This window comes from Bubalus bubalis, chromosome 8 (assembly GCF_019923935.1).
Source record: "Bubalus bubalis isolate 160015118507 breed Murrah chromosome 8, NDDB_SH_1, whole genome shotgun sequence".
Classification (NCBI taxonomy): Eukaryota; Metazoa; Chordata; class Mammalia; order Artiodactyla; family Bovidae; genus Bubalus; species Bubalus bubalis.
Window position 1 is genome coordinate 71,394,313 of NC_059164.1, and position 23,114 is coordinate 71,417,426.

At 39.3% G+C, this 23,114-nt stretch overlaps 1 long non-coding RNA gene across 2 annotated transcripts in view; it reads right to left on the reverse strand.

The window, feature by feature from the left end:
• LOC123334761 overlaps nt 1-23,114 on the reverse strand; it is a 90,124-nt gene that overhangs the window by 20,263 nt on the left and 46,747 nt on the right. For both annotated transcript variants that reach the window (XR_006552877.2, XR_006552876.2), the window contains exon 3: nt 10,299-10,503. This is a non-coding gene — a long non-coding RNA (uncharacterized LOC123334761). The remainder of the gene's footprint in view (nt 1-10,298; nt 10,504-23,114) is intronic.

Here is a 23,114-nt window from a genome sequence, read left to right on the forward strand (position 1 = left end):
ATCCCACCTGAGCAGGTGCACAGTCCTTAATCATAACTGTCAAGAAAGGAAACCTTGCAATTTACATCATTAAAAAAAGAGAAAGATGAAATGGAGAGAAGGGATGAAGAATAGGAAGAGAGAGTATGAGAAACAGACATATATACTGAAAGACAAGGAGTAGGGGAGAAAGTGGTGTCAGGGACAGAGAAAAGGAAAAGAATGAATACATGGTTTCACATTTTTTTTCTGAGCTTTATGTGAATAACAGATAACTCAATGACTAAAGAAAGATGGTTTTAAAAAGAATCTTACAGATAAGGTGGGAAATAAAGTCCTCCTAGAATGCACAAAAAAATAAAGGAAAGAACGCAATTCAAAATTATGAGTTATTCACATTCATCCCTCCTCACCTCCCGAGGGAGTTGGATATTTTAGAGGACTCTATCTTTTTAGGACTCTACTTTTTTGTGTTTTTGACTGAGCACATACAGGGATATACGGGGAGGAGGGGATAAGTTGCTTTACTAACAAATGATTTAGGGGGATAGGAAGATCCCCCTGCACAGGAATGTGTGGAGAAAACATGGAAGAGGAAGCAGGAAGAAAAAGTAGAAACACACACACATATTACACATACACATATATACATATGCAGAGAGAGAGAAAGAAACTAAACCTCAAGGCAGACCTGAGTGAGAGTACGGCAGGTGCTTTGGGTTTACAGGAGTGAAGTGCAAAAGCCCAAAAGGAGGTACCATTACCTCCAGCTTAACCTCCAATTAGAAAAATGTGCCAAAAGTTTTTCTTGTCTCATGATGCACAGGCTAGAACATATTTTATTAGGGAGCTGTCCAGTGAGAAATCTGATCTCTTAGTGAGAAAGTAATTGCAATTCTCTGCTATGTTCACCCAACCCTTGAGGCAGTTGAACAACCACTGGTTGGACTGTCACGAGTTGTAAGCTTATCTCATGAATTATCAACATCAAAATCATAGAATCCCAATTTAGCCAATGCGTCATCAGTGGGTTAGGCAGCTGCCATTATGCATTCAGCTTCATTCTAGACTCACTTCCTGTAGTTTGATAGAGATGGCTTTCTCCTTGACTCACTGAACACGTGAGCAATTAGAACTCTGCTAACCATCTGATACTACCAGACATCTTCATTAAAAAAAAAAAACAACAACGTACAGAAAAGCAACTGTTTGTATCATTTGGTAGAAAGACATTACATCATTTAGCCCAGGTGTTATTTCCATGACTGTCAGAAGAAGGCTGAGTGCTGAGGAATTGATGACTTCGAACTGTGGTGCTGGAGAAGACTCTTGAGAGTCCCTGGGACTGCAAGGAGATCAAACCAGTCAATCCTAAAGGAAATCAACCCTGAATATTCATTGGAAGGACTGTGGCTGAAGCTAAATCTCCAATACTTCAGCTATCTGATGCAAAGAGCCAATGAATTGGAAAAGACCCTGATGATGGCAAAAGATTGAAGGCAAAAGAGAACTGGGCAGCAGAGGAAGAGATGGTTAGACAGCATCACCAACTCAATAGACATGAATCTGAGCAAACTCTGGGAGATAGAGGAGGATAGAGGAGATGCATACTGCAGTCCATGGGGTCTCAAAGAATAGGATGCGACTTAGCGACTGAACAACAGGAGAACTAAGCTTTACCGTAGCCCAACTGCTTGATTCAACATGCCAAAACTTCACCTGATGTCTGGCATGCCCACTAAAATGTCCTTAATACTCCTCGTTTTCATAGTTTAAGTATGAAATTGAAAGGAATGATGGTATTTTTAAAGTCTTTATGACTGACTGATGCCTATATCAAATAATCTGCTTGGAAATATAATCACAAATGTTTCTTCCACCATTAAGAAGGAATCAAAGAAAGCAAGAACAGCAAACATAACAAATCACTACCAAAGTAAAAAATACAATCCAATAGGAAATTCTCTCCAGAGGGTGGGGAGTTGAACACTATGTATGTATTTGTTCTACTTGTGTATGATCTACTTCCAAAAACTAGGAGTTTGTAAGAATCATATATACAAAAATATTGTGTAGAAAAGGAGACAAATTAATATATTAAATATATAAGCTATTGTTAAATAACTGTTAAGCATTAAATATAGTACTAGCAGAAAAGGCAAAAAGAGAATAAGATGCCTTACAAATGACTCATTTCCTAGTACCAAAAGAGCACTAAATAGGTATATGGATAAATCTTTACAGAAATAAGTTCTTCAGGAGAGGAGAACATTTTCCTTGTACACTATAAAATTCTAAAAGATATTTGCTACAGACATCCTCAGCCAAAGGCCAAAAGATAACACAATGTCTTCAATATTCTTCTTATTGGGTATCTGGGAGACTTTTTCTTCAAGAATAGTCACTATTACTTGGGCATAAAGCAAATTACTCAAATATTTACAACCTCCAAACTTCAATTCAGGGAATTATGTCAAGCATCCTTTTTGCAACAACATGAAATGCTCACAAGTTTCTAATAAGTGTTGATTTCTGTCCCACCACCAAATTTTTCCTACCTCTTCATAGAAATCTCAGTAAGTAGCGACAAAACTCACAAATTCGGGGTTGTGGGGGACAGTGTGGTAAGAGACGCGGAAGCAACACCAGGAATCTAGCTATTGCAAATACTATAATTCATCCTTATAAAGTAAAAAAATGAGCTAAACTTACTTAAAGGAGCTTCCTAAAATCCTAGAAAATCAGTATTTGCCAAACAGTCAAATCAAAGTATTAGAACTGATTTTCTGGACGGTTGAGTGGGGGAATAATTGTTCATTATCTTTTGTCATGGAGGTTCATTTGAGAGAGCACAAACACTTTTCATCTTTATCACTTCTCAATTCAGACACTGTTTAATTGGGTTAATAGACACATTTAGGGTTTTGATAGTCTTTTAATTCACCTGCACAAACAGGGACAGTTGGAATTCAATTTTGGAAAGGATGATATGGCCATTTAAAAAAAGCTTTCCTTTTATTCTCCCTGAACACATTTTGACATCTTATTAACATTTTCCAAATTGAATGAATCTGTCTGTTTGTGTTAGCAGATAACTTAAGAACAGGGGAGAGGCCAGCAGTTATTAGCAATTTATTGTCCTTGCTGATAAATTAGAACCTGGGCTGCCCAGAACATTAAGTTATAAGGGCAACAGAGACATCTCAAGAGTCAGTGATGCAGACTGAATGATGTCACAGTGCACTCTGCTTCCGCCCAGGCATTCAGCTAGTTGTGGACTTTCCTTTCACTCCTTTAACTCTGAGGAAGTTTACAGTCACATGCATTTTTCCCAGATAACTCTGCAAATCCACCATGTATTGAAATGGCTGCAGTCTTAAGTTTGGAGAAGGCAATGGCACCCCACTCCAGTACTCTTGCCTGGAAAATCCCATGGACGGAGCAGCCTGGTAGGCTGCAGTCCATGGGGTCGCTAAGAGTCAGGCAGGACTGAGCGACTTCACTTTCACTTTTCGCTTTCATACATTGGAGAAGGAAATGGCAACCCACTCCAGTGTTCTTGCTTGGAGAATCCCAGGGACGGGGGAGCCTAGTGGGCTTCTGTCTATGGGGTTGCACAAAGTCGGACACGACTGAAGCGACTTAGCAGCAGCAGCAGCAGTCTTAAGTTATCCAAACTAAGGAAGGAAAAATAGCTACAAAAACAAACAAAGTAAAGAAACAAGAGCCGAACCACTCTCTTATGTCCATAAAATTAATTCATATGTACCAGAGAAGAACTTGTCACAAACATACAGGAAAATCCTGGACATTGCTTTATTAGTAAGAGCCTTACCATGACTCCTCTGTCTCCAGCTTCATCTTTACCTGCCCTAGTTCCCACTGGTCACTGTGCTCCAAGCACACTGGCCTTCTTCTGCTCCTACAATATTCCAACCACACCTCCTACCCATGGCCTTTGCACTCACTATTCCCATGCATGGAAGGGTACCCCTGCAGATCTCCACTTGGGGGCTCTTTCTCAAATGGGTCACTGATCCCTCCTCTCAGATAGGCAGGTTTGGTTCCTTTTGAGGGGTATGAGGAACGGATCTGCTCCAGGTCTCTCTTTGGCACGAATGACTTTTTTTTTCCCTTGTGTCTTCACATGATTTTCCCTCTGTGTGTCAGTCTGAAAAGTTCCCCTTTTTATAAGAACACTAGTCGGAGAAGGCAATGGCACCCCACTCCAGTACTCTTGCATGGAAAATCCCATGGACGGAAGAGCCTGGTGAGCTGCAGTCCATGGGGTCACTAAGAGTCAGACACAACTGAGCGACTTCACTTTCACTTTTCACTTTCATGCATTGCAGAAGGAAATGGCAACCCACTCCAGTGTTCTTGCCTGGAGAATCCCAGGGACGGGGGAGCCTGGTGGGCTGCCGTCTATGGGGTTGCACAGAGTCAGACACGACTGAAGCAACTTAGCAGCTTAGCAGCAGTCATAGTAGGTTAGCACCTAACCTCATGACCTTAAGCTTATTACCTCTGTAAAGACTCTATTTCCAAATAAATCCATATTCTGAGGTCCCAAGAATTAGGACTTCATCATAAGATTTTTGAGGAAACACAGTTCATCCCATATCAGAGCTTAAGTATCTTAAGGTCAAGAATGCATTCTACTTATTGTTATATTATCCATGCTTAGCATAATCCAGGACTTAAAGTTTATTGAATTAATTAACAAGGCTATTTCCCTAGGGCTAACGTCTGTTAATTTAAGAATTGTTCTTTTGATCTCAACTGTGTGTTTTTTTTGAATATTGAGAAAAATTATACTCCTGATAAAAGTTTAAAATTTTCTGAATGTGAAATATACATAAAATCTTGCTATAAGAGACAGTGATTATTCTTGCAAAGCTGGGACAGGTTAGTTATAAAGACCTAGAACAAAACTTGAAATTCACAGAAGTTTAATAAGGATCTTAATTAAAATACCTGATATCCTCAAAGAATCTCATATATTATCATATCATGTCCTCAAATCTTTCATTCATTCATTCATTCATTCATTATCAAGTGCCTATTATTGCCTGGGTATGGCATTAAACACTGTGGGTATATTCCTGAACAAAACTTTATTCCTACCCCCAAGGAGATTAAGTCACAGAAGAAGGCAAACCAGTCAAGAAACCACCGTGTGCATAGACAACATCAGGCCTGGCCATCAGTATCCTATAAAGTATCTTAGTCAGTATTGTAAAATGATATATTTTGATATGCCTGCCATATCAGTGAGCAAGAAATGTCATAGAAATCTGTGATTCAGTTCAGTTCAGTTGCTCAGTCATGTCCAACTCTTTGAGACCCCATGAACCACCGTGCACCAGGCCTCCCTGTCCATCACCAACTCCCGGAGTTCACTCAGACTCACGTCCATTGAGTCAGTGATGCAATCCAACCATCTCATCCTCAGTTATCCCCTTCTCCTCCTTCCCTCATCTTTCCCAGCATCAGGATCTTTTCAAATGAGTCCGCTTTTTGCATCACGTGGCCAAAGTATTGGAGTTTCAGCTTCAACATCAGTCCTTACAATGAACACTCAGGAGATCTCCCTTAGGATGGGCTGGTTGGATGTCCTTGCAGTCCAAGGGACTCTCAAGAGTTTTCTCCAACCCCACAGTTCAAAACCATCAATTCTTTGGTGCTCAGCTTTCTTTATAGTCCAACTCTCACATCCATACATGACTACTGGAAAAACCATAGCCTTGACTAGACGGACCTTTGTTGACTAAGTAATGTCTCTGCTTTTTAATATGCTGTCCAGGTTGGTCATAACTTTCCTTTCAAGGAGTGAACGTCTTTTAATTTCACGACTGCAATCACCATCTGCAGTGATTTTGGAGCCCAAGAAAATAAAATCAGCCACTGTTTCCACTGTTTCCCCATCTATTTCCCATGAAGTGATGGGACCAGATGCCATGACCTTAGTTTTCTGAGTGTTGAGTTTTAAGCCAACTTTTTCACTCTCCTCTTTCATTTTCATCAAGAGGCTCTTTAGTTCTTCTTCACTTTCTGTCATAAGGGTGGTGTCATCTGCATATCTGAGGTTATTGATATTTCTCCTAGCAATCTTGATTCCAGCTTGTGTTCCTTCCAGTCCAGCATTTCTCATGATGTACTCTGCATAGAAGTTAAATAAGCAGAATGACAATATACAGCCTTGACTTACTCCTTTTCCTATTTGGAACCAGTCTGTTGTTCCGTGTCCAGTTCTAACTGTTGCTTCCTGACCTGCATACAGATTTCTCAAGAGGCAGGTCAGATGATCTGGTATTCCCATCTCTTTCAGAATTTTCCATAGTTTATTGTGATCCACACAGTCAAAGGCTTTGACGTAGTCAATAAAGCAGAAATAGATGTTTTTCTGGAATTCTCTTGCTTTTTTGATGATCCAGTGGATGTTGGCAATTTGATCTCCAGTTCCTCTGCCTTTTCTAAAACCAGCTTGAACATCAGGAAGTTCATGGTTCATGTATTGCTGAAGCCTGGCTTGGAGAATTTTGAGCATTACTTTGCTAATGTGTGAGATGAGTGCAATTGTGTGGTAGTTTGAGCATTCTTTGGCATTGCCTTTCTTTGGGATTGAAATGAAAACTGACTTTTCCAGTCCTATGGCCACTGCTGAGTTTTCCACATTTGCTGACATATTTAGTGCAGCACTTTCACAGCATCATCTTTCAGGATTTGAATAGCTCAACTGGAATTCTACCACCTCCACTAGCTTTGTTTGTAGTGATGCTTTCTAAGGCCCACTTGACTTCACATTCCAGGATGTCTGGCTCTAGGTAAGTGATCACACCATCGTGATTATCTGGGTCATGAAGATCTTTTTTGTACAGTTCTTCTGTGTATTCTTGCCATCTCTTCTTAATATCTTCTGCTTCTGTTAGGTCCATACCATTCCCGTTCTTTATTGAGCCCATCTTTGAGTGAAATGTTCCCTTGATATCTCCAATTTTCATGAAGAGATCTCTAGTCTTTCCCATTCTATTGTTTTCCTCTATTTCTTTGCATTGATCCCTGAGGAAGGCTTTCTTATCTCTCCTTGCTCTTCTTTGGAACTCTGCATTCAAATGGGTATAACTTTCCTTTTTTCCTTTGCTTTTCGCTTCTCTTCTTTTCACAGCTATTTGTAAGGCCTCCTCAGATAGCCATTTTGCTTTTTGCATTCCTTTCTCTTGAGGATGGTCTTGATCCCTGTCTCCTGTACAATGTCACGAACCTCCATCCATAGTTCATTAGGCACTCTATCAGATCTAGTCCCTTAAATCTAGTTCTCACTTCCACTGTATAATCATAAGGGATTTGATTTAGGTCATACCTGAATGATCTAGTGGTTTTCCCCCACGTGATTCCAGTCCTGCAAATGTGAATTTCTGAGCCACGTCCAGAAGTGGTGCCACTTCCTACAGGAGGAATTTCTGAATTTAAGGATGTCACACTAGTCAGGGAGTATAGCCCTCCCTCTGGTGGTGAGCTGAGCACTAAGGGAGGGAATTCAAGAAAGCGAAGAATATATTTGTAAAAATGCAGGATGCTGGTCCCAAATAACTGAGATGTATATGAAAGGAATGACTTCAATAATCCCAGACTTTGCATCTCCCATACATAGAAGAATGCTAAATTCCTTAACTTGTTATCTGGTTTGCCTTACTTAACAATAATCTTTGATGTTCAGACTGCCTGTCCCTTTTGTTGTAAATTTGCATCTAGCCTTCCTCCCTTTCCCCACACCTCTCAGGGCTACCTGAGATGCTTTCTCTGGACTTAGAGTCCTAAAATGTTCCCACCAGATAAAACACTCTTTCCTTTCATGCTGTGACTAATTTTAAGTTGACAGTTTCCTATAAAGAGAGATTTAAGACCCTTACATTATATGCTCTCTTGATGACAATCACAGAGTTTCTGTATCATCCATCCTTTCTACAAATAAGTAAACCATCTAGGCATGACATAGTGGTTCCCTAAACACAACTTGTATATGATGTTACAGGAGTAAGACTCAGCTCTCAACTCTGTGACTTCAATTCCCTCCACACTACATGACTGGGCCAATTAGAAGTGGAAGAAATAGCCTTCCCCAGCTTCCAACATCAGTGCCAACCTTGTTACTGAGAACTAATGCCAGCAGTTCCATGTGAAAAAAAAGTCTCACTTTTCTAGAACAGAAATTCCTCTCAGAAGCAATGGAACACTATGATACAACAACTTTTCTGTAAGTCTTTATCCAGCAACACATATAGAACACCACTTAGAAGTTGGATGTAAGCTTTCTTTAAAAGCTGTCATGGAAGTCTAAAAGTCAATGAACATTTTCACAGGACTTTTTCACAAGACTTCATGCATTGTATGGTTGCACAGAATCCCCTCAAAACCAAACCTTATGCAAAACTTATAAACTATAACTTGACCCATCTTAGAAGGTTTAAGAGAAAGTCTGCTGTGAGAAAAGGGTAATTGCAGAATAACTTTTATTTATTCTGAGTTCACTTTTTAATTGGAGGGAATGAAGAGCCCTTAGCTCTCCCTTCCTCTCCAGTCACCTTCTCTTATATACCAGAAATGCCTCCATAACTCCCTCTCTTCAAAACTCTCATTAAAAAAAGAAGAAGAAAAAAAAAACAACAGAAAACTACTATCTACAGTTCACAGATATGAAGGACATCAAAAGATGAAAAGTTAAAGGCATGGTTTTCAAATCCACAAATATTTGAAAGAGTACCCAATATGCTGACTGGGCTAGCTGATCCTCTGGGGTTGTCAAAAGGAGAAAAAAAAACAAAACAAAACCCTGGAGCCTGCCTTCGGTTTCTGTCATCTAGTAGGAGGTGAATGTGCACAAATAAGCATAGTGCATGACAGAGATGTGCAAAACCCAGCTTTTTACACTTAGCCTAAAGAAATTCCAAGTCTTTTCAATAACTCTTCAGTTAAGCAGTTGAGAAAACTGCTTATCACCAAATGATAAAAACAACAAAATTTATGTTTGTTTCAATTAATACAAGGAATTGTGGTGCTGGAGAAGGCTCTTGAGAGTCCCTTGAAAAGCAAGGAGATCAAACCAGTCAAATGAAAACCAACCCTGATTATTCACTGGAAGGACTGATGATGAAGGTGAAGCTCCAATACTGTGGCCACCTGATGTGAAGAGTCCACTCACTGGAAAAGACCCTGATGCTAGGAAAGATTGAGGGCAAGAGAAGGGGGAGACAGAGGATGAGATGGTTGGATGGCATCACCGACTCAAAGGACATGGGTTTGAGCAAACTCCGGGAGACAGTGAAGGACAGGGAAGCCTGGTGTGCTGCAGTCTATGGGGTCACAGAGAGTCAAACACGACTTAGCAACTGAACAACAACAAATACAAGGAATTTTACTAACATACACTTCAAATAAGGGAATTGTCCACCAACATTGTGAGGCATAACCATAATCACTAGCTCCTCCTGACAATTATTCATTTAAACACCCATAGCTAAGGTAGCATGCAATGATAGGCTGTGAATACCACTGTGTGTAATCCTGCAATCAGAGACAATGAAGGGGACCCATTGAAAACTTAAAACAATAGAAGCCTCTTATCTTCTGGCAACAAAAGGATGAAACCTGGGAAGAGGCAAGTGGGGATGAGGAGGGAAATGAAAAGTTACTAGTAGAACTGATGGTTGTCTGACACAAAGTTACATTGATGTAACCATACTGTGGAAAATACCTGGTTTAAAAACTAAATGTAACTAGTGATGGCTCTGTATCTGAAATGGAATGTACTATAGGTATGAACCAGAAATCAGGACTGCTGCTAAGTCACTTCAGTCGTGTCCGACTCTGTGCGACCCCATAGACGGCAGCCCACCAGGCTCCCCTGTCCCTGGGATTCTCCAGGCAAGAACACTGGAGTGGGTTGCCATTCCTTCTCCAATGCATGAAAGTGAAAAGTGAAAAGTGAAAGTGAAGTCATTCAGTCCTGTCTGACCCTCAATGACCCCATCGACTGCAGCCTACCAGGCTTCTCCGCCCATGGGATTTTCCAGGCAAGAGTACTGGAGTGGGGTGCCATTGCCTTCTTTGAACCAGAAATCAGGACTAGGAGATCTGATAAAAAGGTTCAGAATTATTTTGGCCAATTAAACTTTTTCAGTTGCTGAACCAATACTATATCAAAAGCAGACACTCTACTAGGCACTGGGTGTATTGTGGGAGGTGCTGCAGTTAAATATTACTGCATTACAAACTACCCGGAAGTCAGCAGCTTAAAAGAACGTTTTGTTCCGTTTTACCAGCAAGGTTGACTGAGCTCAGCGAGCCTCCTTGTGTGGGGTCTTTCATGTAGTTGTAGTCAGAGAGCAGCTGAGGCTGGACATTGAAGGTGGGGGCTCATCTGAGGTGGTGAACTGAGTGCATTCACTGTCTCTCCATGTGGTCAGGGCTTCCTCACACCATGGTATTCCAAAGGATTTGGACTTCTCATATGGCAGCTCCCCTCTGTTAATGAGAGAAGAAGCCAAGTAAGTATTTATGGGCATTTTAAAATCTACCACAGGAAGCATCTCTGAGGAGGACATTTTATACTGCAATCTTAACCATGAGAAGTACCAAGAATGAAAATAACAGTAAAGAGCAGGTTAAGTGGAAAGTCTATTCATGTTTCCAAGCTTATTTCTGGTCTGTACATGGCACAGATACTGTGCATCATGCACATTTTTTGTGCCCATTACCCCAGTGAGGGACGCCTAGATCACCTATCATTTTATAGAGTGATATCTAATCAGAAATAGCACTGCTGAGTCATAGAGGATACATGTACATAACTTGGCTCATTTCTGCCAGATTGCATTCCTGAATAACTCCTCCTGATTTGCACAACCACCGGCAGTGTACAAGAATTCCTACAGCTCCACCTTCCTACAGATGTTTAACACTATCTAACTTTCTAGTTATGTATTGCCAGTCTGATACAAGTAAACCAGTACTTCATTGTGTTTTCATTTGCATTTACCTAAACACTAGAAAGTTTGAATATCTCCTTGTAAGCATTTCAGACATTTGTCATTCATCTTCTATGACCTACAAATTTACAACATTTGCCCATTTTTCCATTGAGGTTGCTGTACTTTCTTATTGATTTGTAAAACTGTTTAATTATTCATTTCTCATCAGTTTTATACATTGAAAATGTATAAAGAGCAGGTTAAACAGAAAGCCTATTCATGTTTCCAAACTGATTCTCCAAATCTGTCCTTTACTAACATTGTCCATACTCTCCTCCTTAGAACAGAAATCTCTAATTTTTTACTATAATAAACCTTAGGGCTTTTTGCTTTATAAATTATCTTCTGTATATTTAAGAAGTCCTTATCCTATCCCTAGGTTATAAAAATGTAATCTATATTATCCTCACAGTTTTATCTTTATATGCAATTAGAGAAATATGGAGTTCAAACATACAGTATTAGTGGAGATCATTTTATTTTTCTCTGTATAGTAAGCCAGGTTTCCTCACATGATTTATTAAATAATCCATCCTTTTCCTATTGATTTTTGTCCATAATTCTCTTTTATTATTTTATACTCTCCTGTCTATAGTTACTTCTCCTTGTACATTCTGCATCTCAACTTTGCTTTCTGTTTTCTTTGATCAAAGTTGCCGTATCCATTCACTCACTAATTCTTTCAAAGAAAGAGCTCAAAATCAATATGTACAACACTCAAGAGTTGCACCTCAAAACAAAAAGAGATGCACTTGGAAACTAACAAGCCAACTCACAAGAACATGAATCAAGGGTTTGATTGCTAACAATACAGTGCTGTATCCAGAGTCCATGAGTTCCCCAGCATATTTGTGATTTCCTGTGTTGGAAATTTATTTTCAATGTTCCCTTACTTTCACTGTTCAGAACAAGTCATACTGAGCCCCTGAATAAAGGCCATTTGTAAACATTAAATTTCCATCTCTCTTCTTGGCTGGTCACAGTAGAACATTGTAAAGAGCTTGTCTCCTGAAATCTGCACATTTTTTGAGTTACCACTTAACCATATTTACACAATGTAAATAAACAGTTGACCACTCTGTTCTTCTTCTACCCTTTGATTACAACAATTTAATGTCACTCAAAGGTGAGGGTAATTATTCTTGGTTCAGTGTTTACACCCTGCTTTGGGCCGCATTAAACAGCTAGTTATTTCTCTGAGGAAAAAAAAAAAATGTTGCTCTGTTTTCCATCTTATGTGATGCTTTAGAATAGAACACACTGATTTCACAGTGTTTTGGACAAAGTGTACAGTTTTCTGACAACTGTTTATCAAGCACATTAATCATGCCTACCCAAGGGGGAATTTCAGATCAAGATTGAGCTAATTTACGTTAAGTTCCTCCTCCAAGCCACTGCTTTCCAAAGCACTTTCACAATCAAGAATCAGTATATTGACAGGATTGTTTAATGATCAACTTAGTGAAGGTAATTAGCTGAAATCAGTCCAAGTAGGTGAGTCTCATTTATATGTGTTGGTCCCAGTACCTTTAAATACACATTATCACAGGTAAAATAGGACAAATCTGAGTAAGATCAATACATTGTAGCAAAGTCAATATTTGGTTGTATTGTACAAATTACTACCAATGGAGAAAACTGGATATACAAAGTCTCTCTGTATTATTTTTTATTTTACAATTGCATATGGATCATCTAGGTAAAAGTTTTAACTTAATAAAACCCACATTACCTACATGGTTATTAATATAACATTTATCATGTAATGCTTGCTAATACACAGAGACTGGACAGTCCTTCACTTTATGAGCCAGAGTCTATGAAGCTCTGGATGTCTCCATGTTTAGAAAGGGTTATCCCCCCTCCAGATACCTAGTACTGTCTGAAGCCCCATTCCTTAATTGGCAGCCTCCTGATGACAAATATATTCCTGGGCATAAACTTAATTAGACAGTATAAGCATTGTCTCAAGATTCAGTTTTCTAGGGTATCAATTTTGCTTTTTCCATTGCTTCTGTTGCCACTTTAAATTCTACAAATGGCACTGCATCCTTCAGTTTTTTTCTAAGCTCTCAAGTCACCCTTTGTGTTTGTATCTCCAGTTTTGTCAACCTTTTTTAAAGTCTTTTATTTAATTACTTAAGTAAATTATTTATTTAGTTGACTTCTTATTTAATCACCTTACTTCATTGCCTATGAGATGATTTCTAGTTTCTCCCTCTAATTTCATTCATTTTCATGTTTAATAGCATGAGGCTTCTTCAAAACTATGTTGTCATCTACCTTTTTGCAAATGCCTAGCATATATTTATGTTTGCCCTCTTTTAATTAATACTTGCTCAAAAGAAGGTCTATAATTAACACCTGCCTCTCCGAAATGGCATTGGTTGACTGTATAGTTTTCTTCTCTTAATTCTGGGCAACCATCCAGTCCCTTTGGTCTTTAAGTTGGAGGGCTAGAGAGGGTTTGTTTGCTTGATCAATTCAGTGCACAAAGTAGAATGGACAGAGAGCTAAGACTCTGGACAGTCGAGGTTACTTATTTTTCCCTCTGTTTTTGTTGAACCGTTGTCCAGGATCAGCTCCTGCAAATTTGGAGTGGAGTACCCTGTCATTAGCAAAGGAGCAAAGAGCGGACTGCAGTCTGTCTCAAGATGTCTTCCCCAGTTTGGATTACCAGATCATATTCCTGAGAATTCATTATAGAATAACCCTACAGGCTATGAGTATAATGTTTTGCAAAGTCATATGTGCCTTCTAAGTATGATAACCTTTGCTGATACTTGCCAGCATCTGTGAAAATGAGTAGATTTAGCACTTTATCTCCGATCAAGGACTAGCAAAGTGAAGACAAGATTCGTAGAGAAACAAACAAGATCTGCTTGACCAAGCCAATTCTTTGCCACATGCTGTTTCCTCTTCCTAAATGCTTGTCCTAGTTTTTCTTTTTGCTAACCCCCACTGGGCCTTTGCTGATCAGCTTAACTGCCTTTGTCTCAGAGAGGCAGTCACCAGTCATTCCTTGAAATATAAGTTTCTCTTCACTATACTCTATCGAAGTCTGTTCTTCTTGGAATGTATCACAGTTTGTAACTATATATTTATTTGGGTATTTTCTAACATCAGTCTGTCCTAATAGCCTGTAAGTTCTATGAAAGTACAGATCTGTCTAATGCCTGTCACAGTGCTAAGTGCTCAGTAAATATTTATGGAATTAATTAACAGACAAGCTAAGAAATGAGATTGCGTTGTGTTTGAGTTCTTCTGCAATTGTCTGTTTCTGAGCCCCAAGGAAAACAGATTCTAAGTGCTGTGCAGATGTTGATTATTATTATTACTACTTTATCTGAACTTTTGGAACAAAACCTCCTTTAAAGTTAGGAGCTGTCTATATTTGATAATGTGTTTTGATCCAAATATATAAACTTTGTAGATGAAAAACTGTATAGTGAATTACAAACAGCATGGAAGTTATACTAAGAAATTTAGATGCAGATTGATTGAATGTGATTGGGCAACGTAAATAACTCAGCTTCAGTTTGTACAACTGCATGGAATATGGACTGCTTGAATCTTTGTTATAAAGTGAAATAAATACTAAATGCTATCACTGGAATAACAAACTGGTTTCATATGTCCAATTCAGACCAACTGATAGTGGTTTCCTAGTGTGTACACTGAAAAGGATCGCGAGGTCTTCTTTAGGTTCAGTAAAAAAAGTGCTATGAATAGCAATGTCTGCCAAGGACACATTAAAGAAACTGGTAGGAACTATGCCCTGTATTTACCAATTGTGAACTTGCAAATGACAGACAATGATTATTAGCTTCCTTCATTCTTTGCTGCTATAAATTCTAAATAAACCTTAAATAAAGATTACCATAAAATACCTCAAACCCTAAAGTTAAAAAATAATGGTTATTGACGGCTTGTTACATTTGGCCAGAAAGAAAACATAACTTCTAGAACATGGGTAGAAGTACTTAGATTCCAATAATGTGAATTCATAAAAGTCCAGGTACAACTGAAGACAAAGTCCTTGTGTCCTAACAACCAGCCTCTCTCCTGCTGTAGGATGGCATGATTATATAACAATCATTAGCACCCCCACTGTAAGTGAAAGGGCTTCCCAGGTGGCGCAGTGGTAAAGAATCTACCTGCCAATGCAGAAGACATAGGAGATGTGTGTTCAATCTGTGGGTCAGGAAGATCTCCTGGAGCAGGGCATGGCAACCCACTCCAGTATTCTTGCCTGGAGTATCCCATGGACAGAGGAGCCTGGTGGGCTACAGTCTATGGGGCTGCAAAGAGTCTGACAAAACTGAGCACTCATAAATGGTTGTAAGTACCATAAGTCTGGACAAGGGTCTTGCAACAAGTAGCAGAACTCTAGGCTTTAAAAGATTCTGAGTTTCTCTGGAGATAACTTGTGTTTCCACAAGTAGGTTAGTATATAGGACATTTGGACTTGGCACGACCCAAATGTTGGGCTTTCCTATATTGAAAGCATAACAGTGATCAGCATGGATAAGGTGAGGGGAAAAGATAACATTTGGAAACAAGCATTTGGCACCTGCAACAAAGGGCAGCCTAATATGAATGCTGCTTGAGAGAGTGAAAGTAGAGCGTTTGGAGTCACAAAAAACACAAAATCGTTGATATAATGTTCAAAGGTATTCTGAGCATCCCCAAGGACACAGCATATTACTTTGATTTTTACAATTAATGCAGTGTCTCCAGCTATTCTAAATAAACTGTGTGAAAGAGGAAAACATTTGGTTTTATTTCTTGAATCTTTTTGAGCATCTCCCACAGTTAATTACTAAAAAAAAAAAAAAATTGTATCATGACTGACTGAATCAGAACAATTATTTGATTGTTTTGTTCTCCCAGTGACAGCAGCATACACCCAACAGAAGACCCCAAGCAGATTCTGTCACCCTATCCCGGCCATGCTCTGGGAAGCTGTTTGGGCAATTGTACCCTGGATCTTGGCAGCAAGAATTTGACTACCACAACTTAATGCTATTTGTAACACTTTGTTATAATGCCTATGATAAGGAGTGATTTGAGAGAGATTCACCTTCAAAATAAGTTCCTTGTCCCCATTTGACTAATCTGTGGGGGAAGAAAGTCAAACAGGGCCCACCATCTTCACACCAAATTTAGAAGTAACTGAGTTAGAACTTTTTGTAAATTTCCCAGTTTTAATCCTATGCTCATTCCTTTCTACCTTCTTGCTATAACCAAGTTTAGAAGAGCAGGACTGTCCTGGCTTACAAAGGAGCTACTTTCATTTCTAGTCTCAGGTCTGCTACTGTCTAGACGGTGTCCGGCAAGTCACTTCATCTCTCTGGTTAATGAAAAGGTTAGGACAAGGTGATTTCTAGTGTCCTTTCTAAATAGGACATTCTCTATCCTATAAAGATTGATCCAGGTCTCCTGTTTCCTCCTTAACCTTTTAAGAGAGCCTCATACCTTTCAGGGTATAGTAGTCACATAAGTTTTCTACAGTCTGCAGTCTCAAAAAGGTTACCCTTGAGGCAACCTTGACTAAGTCCCTCAGAAGAAACAACCCTGATATTTGCTCCTCTGACTCAGTTCCCTAGAATTAAGTCAGCTTTACCCAGACCCAGAAAAGACAACTACAGTAATCCACCAAATGTAGTCCATGTCACTCGATCTGCAGTACCATTTCCAAAGTCCTCTGGCTTTGTAACCTGTATAGAGTAGCAATATAATGCTCAAAATTCTCCAAGTCAGGCTTCAACAATACGTGAATCATGAATTTCCAGATGTTCAAGCTCATTTTAGAAAAGGTAGAGGAACCAGAGATCAAATTGCCAACATCTGCTGGATCATTGAAAAAGCAATAGAGTTCCAGAAAAACATCTATTTCTGCTTTATTGACTACACCAAAGCCTTTGACTGTGTGGATCACAATAAACTGTGGAAAATTCTGAAAGTGATGGAAATACCAGACCACCTGACTTACCTCTTGAGAAACCTGTATGCGGGTCAGGAAGCAACAGTTAGAACGGGACGTGGAACAACAGACTGGTTCCGGAAGGGGAAAGGAGTATGTCAAAGCAGTATATTGTCACCCTGCTTATTTAACTTATATGCAGAATACATCATGAGAAATGCTGGGCTGGATGAAGCACAAGCTGGAACCAAGATTGCCGGGAGAAATATCAATAACCTCAGATTACAGAGGACAGCACCCTTATGGCAGAAAGTGAAGAACTAAAGAGCCTCTTGATGAAAGTGAAGGAGGAGAGTGGAAAAGTTGGCTTAAAGCTCAACACTCAGAAAACTAAGATAATGGCATCCGGTCCCATCACTTCATGGCAAATAGATGGGGAAACAGTGGTGGACTTTATTTTGGGGGACTCCAAAATCACTGCAGATGGTGATTGCAGCCATGAAATTAAAAGACACTTACTTCTTAGAAGGAAAGTTATGACCAACCCAGACAGTTGGACCTTGCCAATTAAGGTCCATCTAGTCAAGGCTATGGTTTTTCCAGTATTCATGTATGGATGTGAGAGTTGGACAATAAAGAAAGCTGAGTGCGGAAGAATTAATGCTTTTGAACTGTGGTGTTGAAGACTCTTGAGAGTCCCTTGGACTGCAAGGAGATCCAACCAGTCCATCCTAAAGGAGATCAGTCCTGGGTGTTCATTGGAAGAACTGATGTTGAAGCTGAAACTCCAATACTTTGGCCACGTGATGCAAAGAGCTGACTCATTTGAAAAGACTGTGATGCTGGGAAGGATTGAGGGCAGGAGGAGAAGGGGATGACAGAGGATGAGATGGTTGGATGCCTTCACCGACTCAATGGATATGAGTTTTAGTAAACTCCGGGAGTTGATGATGGACAGAGAAGCCTGGTGTGCTGCAGTCCATTGGGTTGCAGAGTCAGACATGACTGAGCGACTGAACTGAACTGAACTGTTAGAGTGGACAGCCTTAGTATGAGAAGTGCCCTTGAATTTCTGTAATACATAGAGATGTTGTTATGTTAAGGGGACCAGTGTCATTTGGGAGGCCCTTCCTAGGTGTCTTGTTTGATACTATTGGAGAAACGCTTGAGGAACTATAGCTGGTATTCTATCTGGCATCAATGAATCCTTCAAGGCAGCAACTTAAATTCCAAACTGTTTGTGATCTTAATGGATTTATTTTTTCATATACCTAGAAATCATTTAAAGTCTTTCTCAAGTGGAACAGCAGCAATGAGGGATCTTTGTATAGCAAGCTTTAGGGCACTGTGTATGGTCAGGATCACAGGATGCTTTTGTCAAGTCTACTTCCAGATAACCTTGCATCATATGAATTACAGAAAAAGGTTTGTAGACCTAAAACTCTTAACAGACCCCACAGAAATTTTCTATTTTCTTTTGAAAAAATATTGAGAGTACTTCAAGTCCAAGATGGAGACAGAATGTAGTTGTTTGTCACTGGTACTTTGGGGAGGATTTTTTTATTTCAACTGTCGTCCAGTTTTGTGGGCTGTTTAAAATTTGACACCATTCTCATCTCCAGAAAATTGATGAATGCAGAAATGTTTTAACACCCTGTGCACAAATGCCTCACAAGCACATAAGCATTGAATCTCAGCACCTGTTTGCATTCATAAGAAAGCCAATACAGCCCCAAGAAGAAGGAGGGAAGTTGCTCTCAGCAATTAACTCCCAATGGCCTAGCCTCCTGGAATAATGGAGACTCTGGTCAGAGTAGCAGCATTTTTATAAGACACATTCTACACATGTGGCTTTAATGTAGCAGGTTCCAATGTAATGTGTACTTTGCAGTGTCCTCACCAGCCCAAGGCTATCGTGGCTGAATCAGTTCCACTGACATCCTGCATGGGTAATAATCACACTTTCGACCTCTGCTGTTGATTGTTTTGGCTTATTCATTTCTCTGTTTTCTTTTTCAGAATCTCTATAGAGACAACCAGCTAGTGACAAAGGAAAACAAATTATAATCAGGGTCACCATTTTGGAAAGACTCTCTGGTGACATGGTTTTGAACATTGATTATTTCATTGATTTCATGTCCTCTACTCCGTGCGTGCTCAACTACTTCAGTCATGTCTGACTCTTTGCAACCCTATGGACTGTAACCTGCCAGGATCCTATGACCATGGGATTCTCCAGGCAAGAATACTAGAGAGGGTTGCCATGCCCTTCTCCAGAGAAATCCTCCCAACCCAGGGATTGAACCTCTGTCTCCAGTGTCTCCTGCATTGCTGGCAGTTTCTTGATTCACTGAGTGACTTGGGAAGCCTGACCTCTATTCTACTCAACTTTTTTCTGTGCTCTTGATACTTATTTTCATCTGTCTATTGGGCATTGACTGGATGTCCCATTGTCACATCAAAATCAAAATTCCCCTTCTTAAACTGACTCTACTACCCATGCTTATCAACTTGGAGTATGGCTCCATGGCTAGGAAGCTCAGTTGACTCTTCCTTTCTCTTGTCGTCACTTTCAACGAATTACCGCATCTGTTGAGTCTATATCCAAAGTGTCTCATCAGGCTGTTCCACCACCCATTCCTTCTGCTGTTTAGTTAATCCAGATCATCTTAATTCTTACATGTGACATAATCATCATGCTTCTTAGCTCACCTCTATTCCAGGATGACCTTTTTGAAATACAGATCAAATCATGGGCTCTGTTGTTAGAAACCCTCACTGGCTGTCCATTGCTTAGATATTGGTTTTGCTCAACAATATCGATAATTTCTAAGTGCTTCCTTGTGTCATCTCCCTCTCCCCAAAATTGTTTTATGCCTAGAAGGTGTTCAATAAATATGATGAATTAGCTTGACCTATCCCTCACAAACAAGTGAAAAGAGAGTATTTAGATTCTAAGAAGTTGTTAGTGTAGGTACTGGGTTATAAAGTACCAGAAGGAATGTTTTAAATCTCTTTTCCTACCACATGTCACTGGCCAGCTCTTTTTAGTCAGTTTTCAACCTGGTGAGCCAAGGGCTTTCTGTTCTCATCCTAAAGAAAGTCTCCTGCTGAGAGAGAACAGAAGAAATAGAGCTGGAATTGGAGGTTCCCAGACTGTGACAATTTAGAAAGCTGTTATTACTGTGTAGCACACAAAAAAATGCAATTCTGTTGCCTTAAATACTCAACAACAATTAAGTATTGGTTTACTTCTAGATGATTATTTTCTAATGTTAACCTTAAATTGCCCTCCACCCTACTTCTCTTTTTATCTTACTATGTTATTTCCTGTTTTGCCACCCTGTGCTCAAAAGGTATATCTGGAATATTCCAGGTTTGGAATCAACCTACACAATTATATCAGGAAAGCCATCACACAACTGTGGACATTGGAATAAGCGGGTATCGAAAAGAAGGATATACATTTGAAGACATCAGACAAGAGTGTCAATAGACATTTTTCCTCCTTTGGAAAAAGTGTATCTCACAAAGTATAGGCTAGCAAAGTCCCACAGCAGTGACTCTGAATCAGAGATTCTTATGCTGCTGGTTTGGGAATGGATCTTAGGAAGTCAGGGACAGGGTTCAAGTCTCTCCCCAGTCATGGCCATGCTTATTATTAGTTCCTTTAAAAAGTAAAGTGCTGGCTGGTGCTCAGGTTCAGCCTCTGTGAATGTGCACGTGACCAGGCTTGACAGGGTCCATTTGCTAATTATACATAGCTACTATTCTATTTCATCAGAACTTGAACTAAAAGACCAAAAGCCAAGCCATTAGTCATTTGAGAATATAAATGGAATTTCATGTTCCTACGACTGATTGGTCTTAATTTATGAGAAAAGAGGGACTCTGAGAGGACAAACAACAAGAATCAAATACATATCCTTGCCAGGGCTCATAAAATGAGATGTAATTGGTCTGGGCCTCTGCTGTTCTAGTGCTTTAAACAATCTTAATATCTTTAAGAAACTAAAAGCTTCTTTTGTAAACCTGTTTGGGCTTAAATGATTATCTCAAGGTCGAAGTCAATGTATTTATATTTCATTTTCCTTTTTACAGACCACACAATGGCACAAGCTCAAGTGCTTACACATATATAAAATGCCAGATATAAAAGCAGAATGCAACATTCTCGAGTATTAGCAGTTAAAGGCAGGTACGGAAGACAAGTGCTCTAACACACGTGTGCTCAGTGAAGTGCACCCAGGCCAACACATGAGTGTTTCAACTTTCTTATCTTTAATATGAACCCTCTGAAATGTACCACTGAATCATGGTATATATTCATGGACTCATGGCTGAGTATGTTTTTGAAGATAATAACTTAATATCACTGCTAAGCAGTGCCATGTGTACCAGAAAACATCAGTACCATACATACATATCAGTTCAGTTCGGTTCAGTCACTCAGTCATGTCGGACTCTTTGCGACCCCGTGGACTGTACCACACTAGGCTTCCCTGTTCATCACCAACTCCTGGAGCTTACTCAAACTCATGTGCATTGAGTTGGTGATGCTATCCAATCATCTCATCCTCTGCCTTTCTCTTATATATACGTATAATAGAATCACAAACCCACCAACCTCCAGAAAATACACCCTGAGGAAAGACATGACTTGTGTCCACATCGAATCCATGTCTTTCACCAAAATCACTGGGTACGTTCAGACTGTATATGGACACTCCCACATAAGGACACCTCTTTGAGACCATAACAGGTAACTATTTCACCTAAATTCATAGAGGCATAGGAAGTAAAGCAAAATGAAAAGGCAGAGGAACTACTAGCAATTGAAAGAGTAAGAGAAAACCACTGAGAAAATAAATAACAAAACAGAAATAAACAATTTACTATATAAAGAATTCAAAACATTGGTAATAAAAAATGTTAGCTGAATTAGGGGGAAAGAACTGATCTAACCACTGAACAATTTTAACAAGGAACTAGAAAATAATTTTTTAAAACACCCAGTCAAAAGTGAATAATTCAATAGCAGAAATATAAAACACACCGGAAGGAATGAATAGCAGACTGATACAGAAGAACACAACAGTGATCTAGAAGGTAGAATAATGGATATCATTCAATCAGAGCAGCAGAAAGAAAAACAGTTTTTTTTTAAATGAAGCAATTTAAGAGATCTCTGCAATAACATTAAGCGTTCCAATATTTGCATTGTAGGGATTCCAGGAGAGGAAGAGAGAGATAAGAGGATCAAACACACATCTGAGCAACACAGTGATCCAAATCTACAGAAAACAGCAGGAAGAGCTCTAAAAGGGAGCTTTATAGAAATATAAGCTTACTTCAGGAAACAAGAAACAATTTCAAATAACCTAAACTTATACCTAAAGGAACTAGAAAAAAAAGAATAAATAAAAACCCAAAGTTACTGGAAGGGAATAAATCATAAAAATCAGAGAAAACAATAAATGAAATAGAGACTAAAAAATAATAGAAAAGATTAATAAAACTAAGATTTGGCTCTTTGAGAAGATAAAGAAAATTGATAAACTATTAGCCTGACTTATAAAGAAAAGATGAGTGGTGGAACAGGACAACCATAACCTGGACCACACCTGGGACTGACCTTATGTGAGATGACCTTGGACAGGTCACTGCACCTCTCTGGACTTCAGTTTCCTCCACCATCAAATGAGGTTAAGATGAGGTCTCTAAACTTTTACAAGGTAAAACTGTCACCATCCTCCTTGCTCACCTTCACTTTCTCATGACTCCAAAGAAGTGGAGCACCTTCTTCATCCTAAGACTCTTCCTTCCATTTGAGATTCTGAGTTCACACTTCCTAGCATTGATCAGGATATCAAAATATTCTTTCTCTTGAATCTTTGATCCCTTTTTTTCCCCATTAATTTCTTCCCTTTTTCTACCAAAGGGCTAACCACCAATTCACTGTTAAGAATTAACCCATGACTTCAATGGTTTCTTCCTCCACAATTCAATTAGTAGATTTCCATGCTCCTTCCTTTGCTGCTAATCCACTTTAAATCACCCCAATTTTCAAGTGATTTGGAAAACATGTATGAGAGATCGGATGGCTCAGTACAAACACAGGAATCATTTTATTTTTAAAAGAGTATGTGTTGCAAATGAATTGCTAACACAACAATGTT